We start from the raw sequence: 12,256 nt of genomic DNA, 5'->3' as shown, positions 1-12,256 counted from the left end.
GCTCTAGAGAAGAAATGTGTTTGACTGCAAATGTGAATTTATTTGAAGCCTACTGCCACCTTTAGGCAACTCACAGCCTGGCAAAACCCCTTCAACATCTCTCTTTCTACGATATTTTCACTAGCGGCCCCAGCTCTCACACCTCCTTGACAGTTTTACTTTTCAGTTTTTATTTTTCTGTTCCCAACTTATATTATCTTTATTTTGCTCTCAGTTTGTCATTTCATGAATTGCACCACAACTTAATGCTGTCCAGATCTGTGGTAACTCTTCCAAACAGTTGCTACTGAAATATGCCGAAATCTATGTCAACTGTCCCTGTTGACTCTGTATTGCATTTCTTTTGCAATGTCTTCCAAACTTGTCTTGACCCAGCAAAAGTCTGCATCTAATGTTCTTACTTTGACATGTTTTTCATGGTTGTGTGCATTATTCAGAATGCGGTGCTGAATACATATTTGTCTCCGCATAATTACAGGAGACTGCTTTAAAATTGCATCGGTGAGGAAACTTTGATTAAATGTTGACAGACGTGTTTTATGAGACAGCAAATCATCATGTAATAGGTTTTTATTAAGCAATTTTATGAAAAGCATTTATCATGCAACGTGCAATGTTTGTTGCATTTCTGCAGTTTGTTCTTCAGCATAGCACTCTGAATCAAATCACACCGGTGCATCTGCATGGCTGACTCACGAGTCTCATTATATTCACATTTCCTCCAGAAGAGTGTGAGAGAAACAGTGTGGCATTAAATTTACACAAACCCACAGCCTATATGATCCACCTTGCCTCCATCTCTCTCTGCTTTTCCCTTTTCCTTCCCTCATTCAAGAGGACTGAACTCTGAAAGCCAGCCCCAGTGGGGTGCTAACTTTCCCCCTAAACGTCTGCCCACCCTCTCTCTCTCTCATTCACTCACTCTGACTTCTGCCTGATTCTCTATCCCTGCATCATTCTGCTCTCTTTCTGTTTTTTTTTTCATTGTGGTACATGTTCTCACCCCCAATTTTCCTAATATTCTATGTATTTTATAATAGTTTTATTGTTTTATCCAGCACTTCTGCAAAAATGTCTTTGTGTCATGTTTTTGGTTTACTAATAAAAGTAATTAGAAATACAGGAACAATACACTCCAATCTCTTCCTACCTAAGAAGAGGAATTAAATATTATACTGAAACTACTAGTGAATGTAGTTTACTAAAACAACAACAACAACAACAAAAAACAAACACTTTAACTAACATTAAAGAGCAGGTCATATGATATTTTAAAGTGTCCTAATATTGTGCTGGTGTCCCCTACACCAGGTTTAAATGCATCTAAGGTCAGAAAACATTGTAATTTTCTCAGAATATACATTTAATATTATAATTATTTTTCAATGATTTCGAAATGATACATTCAAAGTAGTTCTGAGCTTAAGGTCTGTAAACTCCTCCCTTCCATAAGCCGACTCTGCTCTGATTGGTCTGATGGCCAAGTCTGTTGTGATTGGTCTTTCCGTATACAATGCATGTCAGAAACGAAACACCTGTTACCATAATTCATTTTTTTGCTCTGGAGGATTACTTGTAAACAAAGATACTATAAGGTTACAAAAATGGCATTGATATTACCTTATCACTTTGAGCCCAAGGATGATACCGATGCAATCGCTCAACCGGAAACTCCTTCGCAAGCATGACTTGATCAGGATGTTTCTCAGTGGTAAGTTTAAACTTTGTAATGAATGTGACAGCAGTTTTATTGCATTCATTCACTATTATTTTTTACTTATTTGAGATGCACATGTGGGAACTGTTAGAATGCCCAGTGAAGCTGAAAACACAGTGTCTTCTCGATATGATGTAAACACACTAACAAGCGGAAGTGTTTGTGGGCAGGTCAGAGTGTTCGCATTTTGGGCAGGCGGGGATTATGCAAATGTGTTACCTTGTGACGCATATAGGTAACAGACAGAAGATCGAAAATATGACGACTCGTTAAGGCAGTTCAGAGTTGACTCTTTCTTTTGAGAGACAATATGTTTATTTATCATGCACTTTTTGATTAACAACTGCAAAAAATTTTTTTTCGAAAACCCATATGACCTGTTCTTTAACTAACAATAATCAATACATTTGTTACAGTATTTACTAATGTTTGGTTACACTTTTTTCTTCAGGTGGCATTGTTACATGGTAGTTACACATTTAAGTAATGAGAAATATTAATTAACAACATGTAATACTATAGGGTTATGGTTAGGATTAGGGTTTGGTTACATATAATTATGCATCATTTACTATAATTGCTTTAGTAAGTACATGTAACGTGTAACAAGGACTCTGTAAAATACAGTGTTACCAATCTTAGTTTTCATGTTAGTTATTACAACTGTTAGTTCATTTCAGCTCAGGTCCAATAAAAACAGATGCAACTTTTGATTGTAATAACATAATATTATTATTAATTGTTTTAGACATATCTTTCATTGTTAGTTCATGTAACTAATGTAGTTAACTAATGTTAACAAATGGAAATACCTTTGCTTTTTCTTCCAGCAGTTTTGAACAACAACAACAACAATAGCTTTCATAAATTACTAATCAGTGTTGTAGATTTGGCAAATGCAGCATTAATACACTACATGCTGACTAATAGAAGTAAAATACATTTTAACAATCTTTCACAAAATGCATTTTTACTAAAATGGAATCAGTTTTTTTGCTAACTCAATTTGCTTTTCTTTCGCCTGTATTCCCAATTTGTAGACATCTGTTAATCTGCACATACGTTACCCCCTATTTCACCCCATACCTTTGCTCTCTCTGCCTCAAAATTTTCACCTGTATTTCAACACATCCCCCTCCCTCTCTTACTTTTTCTCATTCTCTTGTTCTCCCTCTCACACACACACACACACACGTATGCACACACTCCGCAGTGACACACAGCAGGGAGCAGCACTGCACAATCTCAGCCAGCTCTGTTCTCTCCACACCTTGAGGCAATTACACCCCCCTTCAAACACACACACACTCGCGCAAGCCAAGGCCCGAGTACTGCAGAAAGGAAGGGGGAATGCAGACAGGAAAAGGCGCCACATTCTGTCTCTTTCTCAGGCTCTCCTGCTTTTCATCTATCTGCCAATCATTCCCATCCATCTGTGCCTCGGCTCCTTTTGTATCTTTTTTTATATTGTCTCTGTCTTTCTCCATTGGTGTTGGTGGATCATCTGCAGGCTTTTGCAAAATCAAATACAAGTTTTTTACTGCCGAGCACTGGCGTCATGGGATGCCCAGAGAGACTGAACAAAACCTACTCTGTTTCAATGGCTCACTCTTCTTCCAGCGAGGAGCATAAACCTGGCCCTCATAGTTTGTGGTTGGAGCTACACAGCATTTGGGTTTGGATTTCTGACTGCATGTGTGCTGGATTTGATTGTATTGGAATGTGTGGTTCCTTGGGGGTCTGTAGTGTGTGTGTGTGTGTGTGTGTGTGTGTGTAGTGTGCTGGTCATGAATTGTAATATGACCCTCAAATGGGAAAACTGGCTTTCCTTCATTATGGGACTCTTATGTACACACATATGCAAACAAACATTTGCAAATGTCCAATTAACTATATTTATTCATATTGGTAATAAATTCATTTAAATAAATTTATCCAAAAGATGAAATTTCCAAAGATATCGTATTATTTCACCAATCTTAGAATGTAAAACACAATTCCTAGTATAAGACTCCTAGATTATGGCAAAAATTGTAATCACAATTTTGGTCAATACTTTAAAATTTAATATGATTAGGAGTCTTGTAGGATTTATTTATTTTACGATAACAATAAATGCAAACATATATATTACGTATATGTTAATGGTTGCTCAAATAAGGTTATCCTAAATTAAAAAAATTTATATACAAATGAAATTTCACAATTCTCAACAACAATTTCAATACATCACAGAAGAAACTAATACTAGACTTACTAATGTAAAGTCCTTAAACAATTATAGAACACAGATATACAGTCACAATGGAATGCAATACAATATTTGTTTTATCTAGTATCTTGTTTTCATGAACAACGAAAGCCATGATGGAAATTGCTCTATTAATCTAACAGAACAAACAGAGAGATTCATGCACAGCTTGACAAATGCTACTGGCAAAAACGCGATTGACTCATTCCTGTTTTAATGTCAGTAAGTCATGCCAGCTAACTTGTGATGAGACAGTTTCCCTGCAGCATATATGCACAAGCCGGCTGATCTTTATCACCACTCACTCTGTGTCTGTCTTTCCTCCATTCTTGCTTTTATATTTACAAGCCGGCTGATCTCTATTTATTTTAAATGTAATCTATATCCCCCCATTTTGTAATCTCACTATTTCTTTACAACCACTATTCAAATTAGCTTACTAGAATCCCCCATCATGCAAACACTCACTATTTCACACACACACCACTGGTGGGGAGTTTGTGCTTTCACAACCTGAGTCCTGCAGTAACCTCTGCATTTGGCCATCCTCTGCCTCGCTCTTAAAAGATGAAAAATGTGCCATTTGTTTCAAAATGCTACCTCTTTTTCCATAACACATTCAGCATTTCTGAGACCAGAAGTTCCACTAGATTCCCAACCTTGTGTGCAGATGTGTGTGTGTGTGTGTGTGTGTGTGTGTGTGTGTGTGTGTGTGTGTGTGTGTGTGTGTGTGTGTGTGTGTGTGTGTGTGTGTGTGTGTGTGTGTGTGTGTGATAAAGGACTGCTTTTTTGTATGGCAGATGAAATCCATTTTGTGCATGTTATGCACATGCTACTGTTTTAGTGAGACTCAATTGTCATTGATAAGTATTCCATACTTCCCGTAGTATTCAATAATATCATTAAAGAGAGAGAAAAAAACACTTTCCAGTCACACTTAATGAACTAACGATGATGTTAAACTAATATATCATATTTGTCCTTTGGGGGCAGTAGAGCTACAGAGGAAGTGTCTTGTATTTTAAAGGAAGAGTTCACCCAAAAATGAAATTTGCTGAATATTTGCTCACTCTCAGGCCACCTAAGATGTAAATGAGTTTGTTTTCTCAACAGTAGAGATTTGGAGAAATTCTGCATTTTATCACTTGCTCACCAATGTATCCTCTGCAGTGAATGGGTGCCGTCAGAATGAGAGTCCAAACAGCTGATAAAAACATCGTAATATTCCACAAGCAATCCACACCACTCCAGTCCATCAATTCAAAAGTGAAAAGCTTCATGTGTGTAAGAAACAAATCCATCACTAGGATGTTTTAACTTTAAACCATTGCTTCTGACCAAAATATATTTGTTTAGAACTGCTTTGGATTGTTTTGCCTTGTTCTTGATTTGTGCATATTTCTCTCCTGATTTTTTTTTCACTGGAGAGCAGCAAGAGTTTGAAGTTTAAAAAGTCTCAATGATACATTTGTTTCTTACAAACATGCAGCTTTTGAAGAACTCTCATTCTGACAGCACAGATTCAGTGCAGAGGATCCATTAGTGAGCAAGTGATGGAATGATACATTTCTCCAAATCTGATGATGAAACTACATATGGGAGTGTTAGTAAATGTTAATTTTTGGGTAAAAAATGAAATTGTTAAAATTGTAATATTTTGCACTGCATATGCAATATTCAGTATTAATTGTTACGGTGATATATTTGCATATTTGCATACTTTGCAAGTTCGTATTTCTTTTTTACATGTGGTGAATGTCAAATTAAAAATTTTAGCTGTACAGAAGTCACAAGTTTCAGGTGTCGAATAAAAGTTTGCAAAGTGTACTAGATTTTTCTCAGTATTAGTCTAACATTTCAGGACGTTAAATCTGAAGCTAATAAAAAAGTAAAGTGGTCTTTTATATACAGTTAATAGAGTTGCTGTCAGTACTGAGGCTGAATAATATTTCAGCGCTGATGTCATGAGCTGGGAGACGTATAGTTGAGCATTTAAGGTGTCCTTAAGCAAAAACACTTCACTTCAGAGGCTTCTATGCCAACAACACTTGAAAGAACAGCAAATATTTAGCACATCAAAAATGAAGCATTCTCAACCACTGACCTTAGAATCCACCATAAGCTGCTTCTATATGCAGAGAAATATATGTAAGATAAAGCTGCACTTACTGCATATCACATTTACAAAGCTCTTTGATTAAAATGTTTATTTTAACATATTGCTGGAGAATGCATTACCATAAACTGTCTACTTCTATGGTAAGCTTTGTCTTTAGGTTCAGTTCTTGCTATAATACACCAACAGTTTGAAGAGAATCTAGAGGAAGTTAGTTACAGTCATTAAACTGTCCACACGTGTTGTTATTTAGATAAACATTCAGATTATATGACACATACATTTGAATCTATCTCTTTAGTATGCTGTAAAAAGCAGTAACCTGTAATTCTGTAACTTTCTTTACAAAGCTATTTCTATCTGATTAAAATCATAAAATTAGTTTTGTTTGTATAAATTAATGTATCTAGATTGATTCATTGATATTAACCCATTTTTATGAATAAAAACAGTTAATTTAGATGCTATTATTTTAAGATTACCATTAAGAGGGTTTCTTAACCATGTTATGTACATCCGAACTGTTTGCTTAACATGAGTTTGATCATTATTCACATCTGCATTGCATACTTTCAAAGGTTTCTTGGTCTTATTTCAAGAGTGAGGACAGGTGAAGGCTTTAAAATACTCTCTCGTGTACGATTGACTGATCAGCTGTTTAAAGAAACCGCCCGTCCACCTGTCTAGCCCATCTGTCTCTCCCTGTCTCTCTTTCTGTATGTTTCCACTCATAGAAGAAAGGATAGATTGAGGGATGGGTAGATGTTATCTCTTATTAAATGGAGCGTCTGTGTATGAAGGCACCACATAATGAGATAATCACACAGGGTAGTTTCAGCTACTTTTTATCACTCAGGAAAACAAAATATGAAGCAGAATCCAGGTATCGTGCATCAAACATCCTGTGACCGCTATGTGACTTCCTCTGTATTTTTATTGTGTATTCTTTTTTCATTGAATGTAAGCATTGTTAAGTTTTCTCAGAGTTCAGAGTTGCATCTTTCACTCTTTGCTGGCTATAAATGGACAATTGTGTTTATATGCATTCTTCAGAGTGCAATGGATTTTTTTTTCCTTTCTTGGTGTGTGAGTGTGCGTGTGCGTGTGCGTGTGTGTGTGTGTATGTGTACGCTTCGGCAGGATTATTCCAGGAGGTGGTGACTGACATGTGGTCTGTTTGATACAGTGGATGTGCATGTCTGAACAGGGCCGACATCAAGAACAAACCCTGAATCACACCAGCACACAGAACTGAACAAACTCAAAGCACAGTTTACTGGTCGAATCTTATACTTTAGCCTCATTTTTCTCCTCCTTTTACCAAAATTGTATTTATATACTGTAAGTGTGTAAATATAGTGTATATATACACAGTACCAGTCAAAAGTTTCGAATGATTAAGTTCATTACTGCAGTCTACAGTGTCACATCATTCAGAAATCATTCTAATATGCTGATTTGCTGCTCAAGAAACATTTATAATCTATTTTTCTAACAGTTTTTAATGACTAAAAGTGACAATTAAGGTATTTTTAATTTATAGTTTCAAATAAATGCTGTTCATTTGTATGCAAGGTAAATGCTGTTTCTTTTCTTTTCTTTTCTTTTTTTTTCTTTTGCTGGGGGGGGGGGGGGGGGGAGATGGGTATCATGATTACCAAGAATAATAATTAACAATTGAATAGTAACTGACAATAATTGAGCAGCAAATCAGCATATTTCTGAAGGGTCATGTGACACTGAAGACAGAAGTAATGATGCTGAAAATTCAGCTTTGCATCACAAGAATAAAGTACTTTATAAAATATGTTCAATTCAAAAACAGCTAACTTAGTTTGTAATAGTATTTCACAATTTTACTTATTTAATAATATTAATAATAATAAATTAAGAGCATCATAAGAAAATAACAAATACTATTAATTCCAGTTATGTTATTCATAAAATCAAGTAATTCTGAAATGTACTTACATAGAGCTGCCATCTCTTTGGGAAGGTCCGCCCCAAATCGTCCAAATAGGCTTCCATTGGCCAAAAGATCAAAGGGGGAGTGGTTTCGCATTGAATTGAAGGCAAAAGGGTAGAACCCTGTTATATGACTCACAGACCTCTCCCTATTGGTTGCCATTTTGATGAGGGCGGTCCTCCAGTGTCCAAAGATTGTCCTATGTTCCTTTCTTTGAGATGGTGAATTTCAACTTCTCTATCTATCTTCTCACTTCGACACTTTTTATACAAGGAATTCTCTTACTAAGCTCTTTGAAGTAATCATAAATCCATTATAAACATTTGTTGGAAGGAAGATGATCTCAGCAAGTGATCCAGAATTGATGCACAATAATCCAACAGATGCCTGCAGAAAAACACAAGAGAGAGAGGGGGAGAGAAAGAGAGAGAAAAACAGCATTTAAAACATAAACTGACCCCTATGCACTATTAACAACAGTTTAGCACAAGAGGTCAGAGCAATGCTTTCTCATAAAATTCATCAGGATCCATCAGATTCCTTGGCAATGTCTGACAGAAGAATGTTATCAACATATAAAGAAGAAGAATGCAGAATTTGACAGCTTTGAGATCACTATATTATGTGTCTCTCTTCTATGCCAGAGTGAAAACATAAAATATACCATCTACAGTAAAGATGACCATTCAGATTGAAACACACACATTTCCAAGAACCTGAAATTGCAATCTGATTTCAGACCACATACAGTATGAATGTGGTTTGGAATGGGTTTTGTAAAAGCCAGATTTAATGTGGTTTCATGCACTCAGGTTTGTAAACAACTAAATGGATTTGAGCCGGATAAGCCAAAAAATATATATAAATAAATAAATAAATAAATAAAAAACCTGCCTGTCTGAGCAGTCTTTTTACAAATAATCTAGCCTGAACACCAAGCTTAGTTGGAAGTGAGCTCCATGCATGAACGGTGTTCCGATTGACATGGTCCCTACACAGTATTCATTGCTCCCTACTCCCTGAGCAGGGGAATTATGTTTTAGTTTAATTAATTTTGGAACATTCATTCACGGATTTGCTCTGCGCAATGTCTTCACACACGGACAAGTGTGACATCATATACCTCTGTAAATAAATACAATTTAAATTCCTGTCTGGCACACTTCAATGCACTTTGAATGGAACATATACGTTCGCTTCAAACTGGAATCATGGCGGAATATCCTGTGATGTCCACTTCAAAGGGGACTTACGTTCAAATAGAACAAAAATCTGAAGCGATAAGAGAAACATACAAAATGTGCAGAGCAGGGGGCGCGAGGACTGGAATTGAGAACTGCTGACTTGTACTGTCTTTTCATGTGTTGAGTTGCATATCGCGCCGCTTAAACATAAAACCATGTCTGCATTTGTGATCAGAGAAATGACAAACAGCAAGCGCTACTCTACACTGCTCAAAAAACTCATTTAAATCATCAGTGGCAAATCCTTTACATATGTAAACATAATTACAGGCTGTGAGTCAGAACAGCCGGCATTGTAGTCTACTTTCCCAAGACTAGGAAACAGTCCTCCATAAAATGTGCTGCACATGTCTGAATATTTGTGTTGAATTGTTCTAGAACTGTGTTGTAAATACAACTTAACCACTGATTTCTAGTTGTGTCCTTTTTTTGGAAGACCAAACAAACAAATAGTTTTGCTTTCAAAACAAAACATGCAGCGACTCCACAACATGGAGCCGGCGGCAACAGCGAGAATAGAAGTTACGCCTTCTTTGTTTGCCTGAACATTTGGGCGGCATTATGCAAATCTTCCCACATCATGACGTAGACGTGGGGTCATGTTAGAAAGAGCTGTTTTAGGTAGGAGTGGTTGAATCTTAACTTTTATTTCTTAATATTTAATATCTCTTTGGATTTGAGACTTTAGTCTTTGCAACTTTACAGATCTTCTTTATGCACCAAGAGCTTGTAACACTCCAAAGAGAAAGGAAAATTTAAAATCGCATCATATGACCCCTTTAAATAAGTGACAAGAAGCCACTGAAGTTTTGACTTTGAACACCCAATTTCTTCAAATAAGACATTGTACCTTGAAGACATCCGAGATATACAGTAGAAGACAAAACATTATAATCAAACAGACATGACTCCATTTGCTGTAGTGAGAACCACTGTGAAAGAAATTGAGAGCCAACAAACAGATGAAATGTGGGGGAGAAATAGAGTGAGTCTCTTGTTGGGGCATTCATTTGAACGGCCTCCAAGCCATGAAGTGATTCCAGGCGATGCCATATGATTTAAATCAGAGACACAGCTCAATAAAGCTGCCTCTGTTCTACTGCCACATGCCCAGGGTGGAGGGCACCCAGCTAACCCCCTCCTTCTGTCTCCATCAGGACTTGATGGAAAGTTCCAGAGCACAAACCCATAAATGGTGAAGCTGACTTTCCATATCTTAATACAGATTACAAAAACAAGTTTTCATAACTGACACACGTGACTGCAATACATTGCATTTTTAAAGAATCATGTTTATAGTCTCAGATCTAGCTATTAATATTTTAAATATATTATAATCAGGAGTTTCCATTGATTTTATTGTTTTCATTTGGCAGGTCCAATACCTGGTACCTTTTTGCAATTTAGATTTGAATTAAGACATAATTTATAGTGTTCACTCCTTTTAATCTACTTATAAGTAGACTATTCTCTCTTCTGTCTCTTTGTGCCTGTCTCGCTCTTTTAATTGCAGTCTGTTGCTCTGTAAGGCTGTGTTCATGTGGAGCAGGGCTGCAGTAAACTGTTCCACATGTGAGGCCTGTGCAGAATGGCCATGTTTCAGAAAGCATCAACACTTGATCCTGCTCTGATCATTCACACACAAACACAGATCTACATTCAAATACACCTCACCGTCCCATGTACTCTACTGAATGACTTGTACATGACCTTTTTTTTTTTTTTTTTATCTATTAAAGCCCCAAATTTCCAAAACTGAATTCCTTATATTTTCTTCATTCCTTCTTCTTTGACTCACTGTCCTTTGAAAATCCCCCTTCTTGACATGTTTTCGTCTTCAGCGGTTTCTTCATCTCATTCAAGATGACAGTTTCCAAGATGTTTTCAACAAAGTGATGAGAAAAACAATAATAAAAAAGAACAGGATGAAAGAAAACAATAAGGATGTGTTTAGAAAAGAAAAGAAAAGAAAAGAAAAGAAAAGAAAAGAAAAGATTAGAGTATGTAATAGAAGAGAAAAGAGAAGAGTAAGGAAAGGAAAGAAATGATAGGATTATAGGACTTTGCATTTTGTATTGTTGTTTTATGAAGCATATAGACAATCAAACAGAATCAAAATTAAGTACTTAGAAATAAAAAAAAAAAGATCAAAATGAGAACAAAACAGTAAACAAAAGAGGAAAAGGCAAAGGCAAAGGCAGGAATGAAACATTCCTCTATTGTGCAGAAGTTTCTCATTAATTAGACACACATTGGGCATAAGGAGAAGTCTGGTGTGTGTGTGTGTGTGTGTGTGTTTGTGTGTGTGTGTGTGTGTGTGTGTGTGTGTTTTGGGGTGAATGAGGCCTTGCAGCATATAAAATGCAATGGTTTTATTTCACCTAGTAAAATGGAGCAATAACAAGCTGCTATACAGGAGAACTGCCTTTACAAGTTAATGACTTGTAAGTAAAGTGTACCCAGCATTCACCCAGAGTGTACCTTATATTAAATGTGTTTATTTTTGCATGTATGTATATATATATTTATTTATTCAAACAGCATTTCAATAAGATATTACTTTTATGACATGACATGACATTACATTTACTTTTAATTTTATGCACACACATGTTGGGACTTTTGTTGATTTTATATTAAACTAATAACATTTGTTATATCATAACCGTAGCCAACCTCTAAACTTAATAGGTTTTTTTTAACCCTTATATTAATCCATGTTCCACACACAATCTGTACAGTTGTAAACTATTAAAGGAATAGTTCGCTCAAAACTGAAAATTTACTCACCCTCACTCTTGGAGCAGATTTGGGGAAATTAAGCATTCCATCACTTTCTCACCAATGGATCCTCTGCAATGAATAGGTGCTGTCAGAATCAAACAGCTGATAAAAACATCATAATAATCCACAAGTAATCCAATTAATGCAATTATTAAAATCTGTGTGTGTACCATAATCC

The sequence above is a fragment of the Cyprinus carpio genome, chromosome A11 (genome assembly GCF_018340385.1).
Source record: "Cyprinus carpio isolate SPL01 chromosome A11, ASM1834038v1, whole genome shotgun sequence".
In the NCBI taxonomy this organism is placed as follows: domain Eukaryota; kingdom Metazoa; phylum Chordata; class Actinopteri; order Cypriniformes; family Cyprinidae; genus Cyprinus; species Cyprinus carpio.
Note: the sequence above shows the minus strand (reverse complement) of the source record.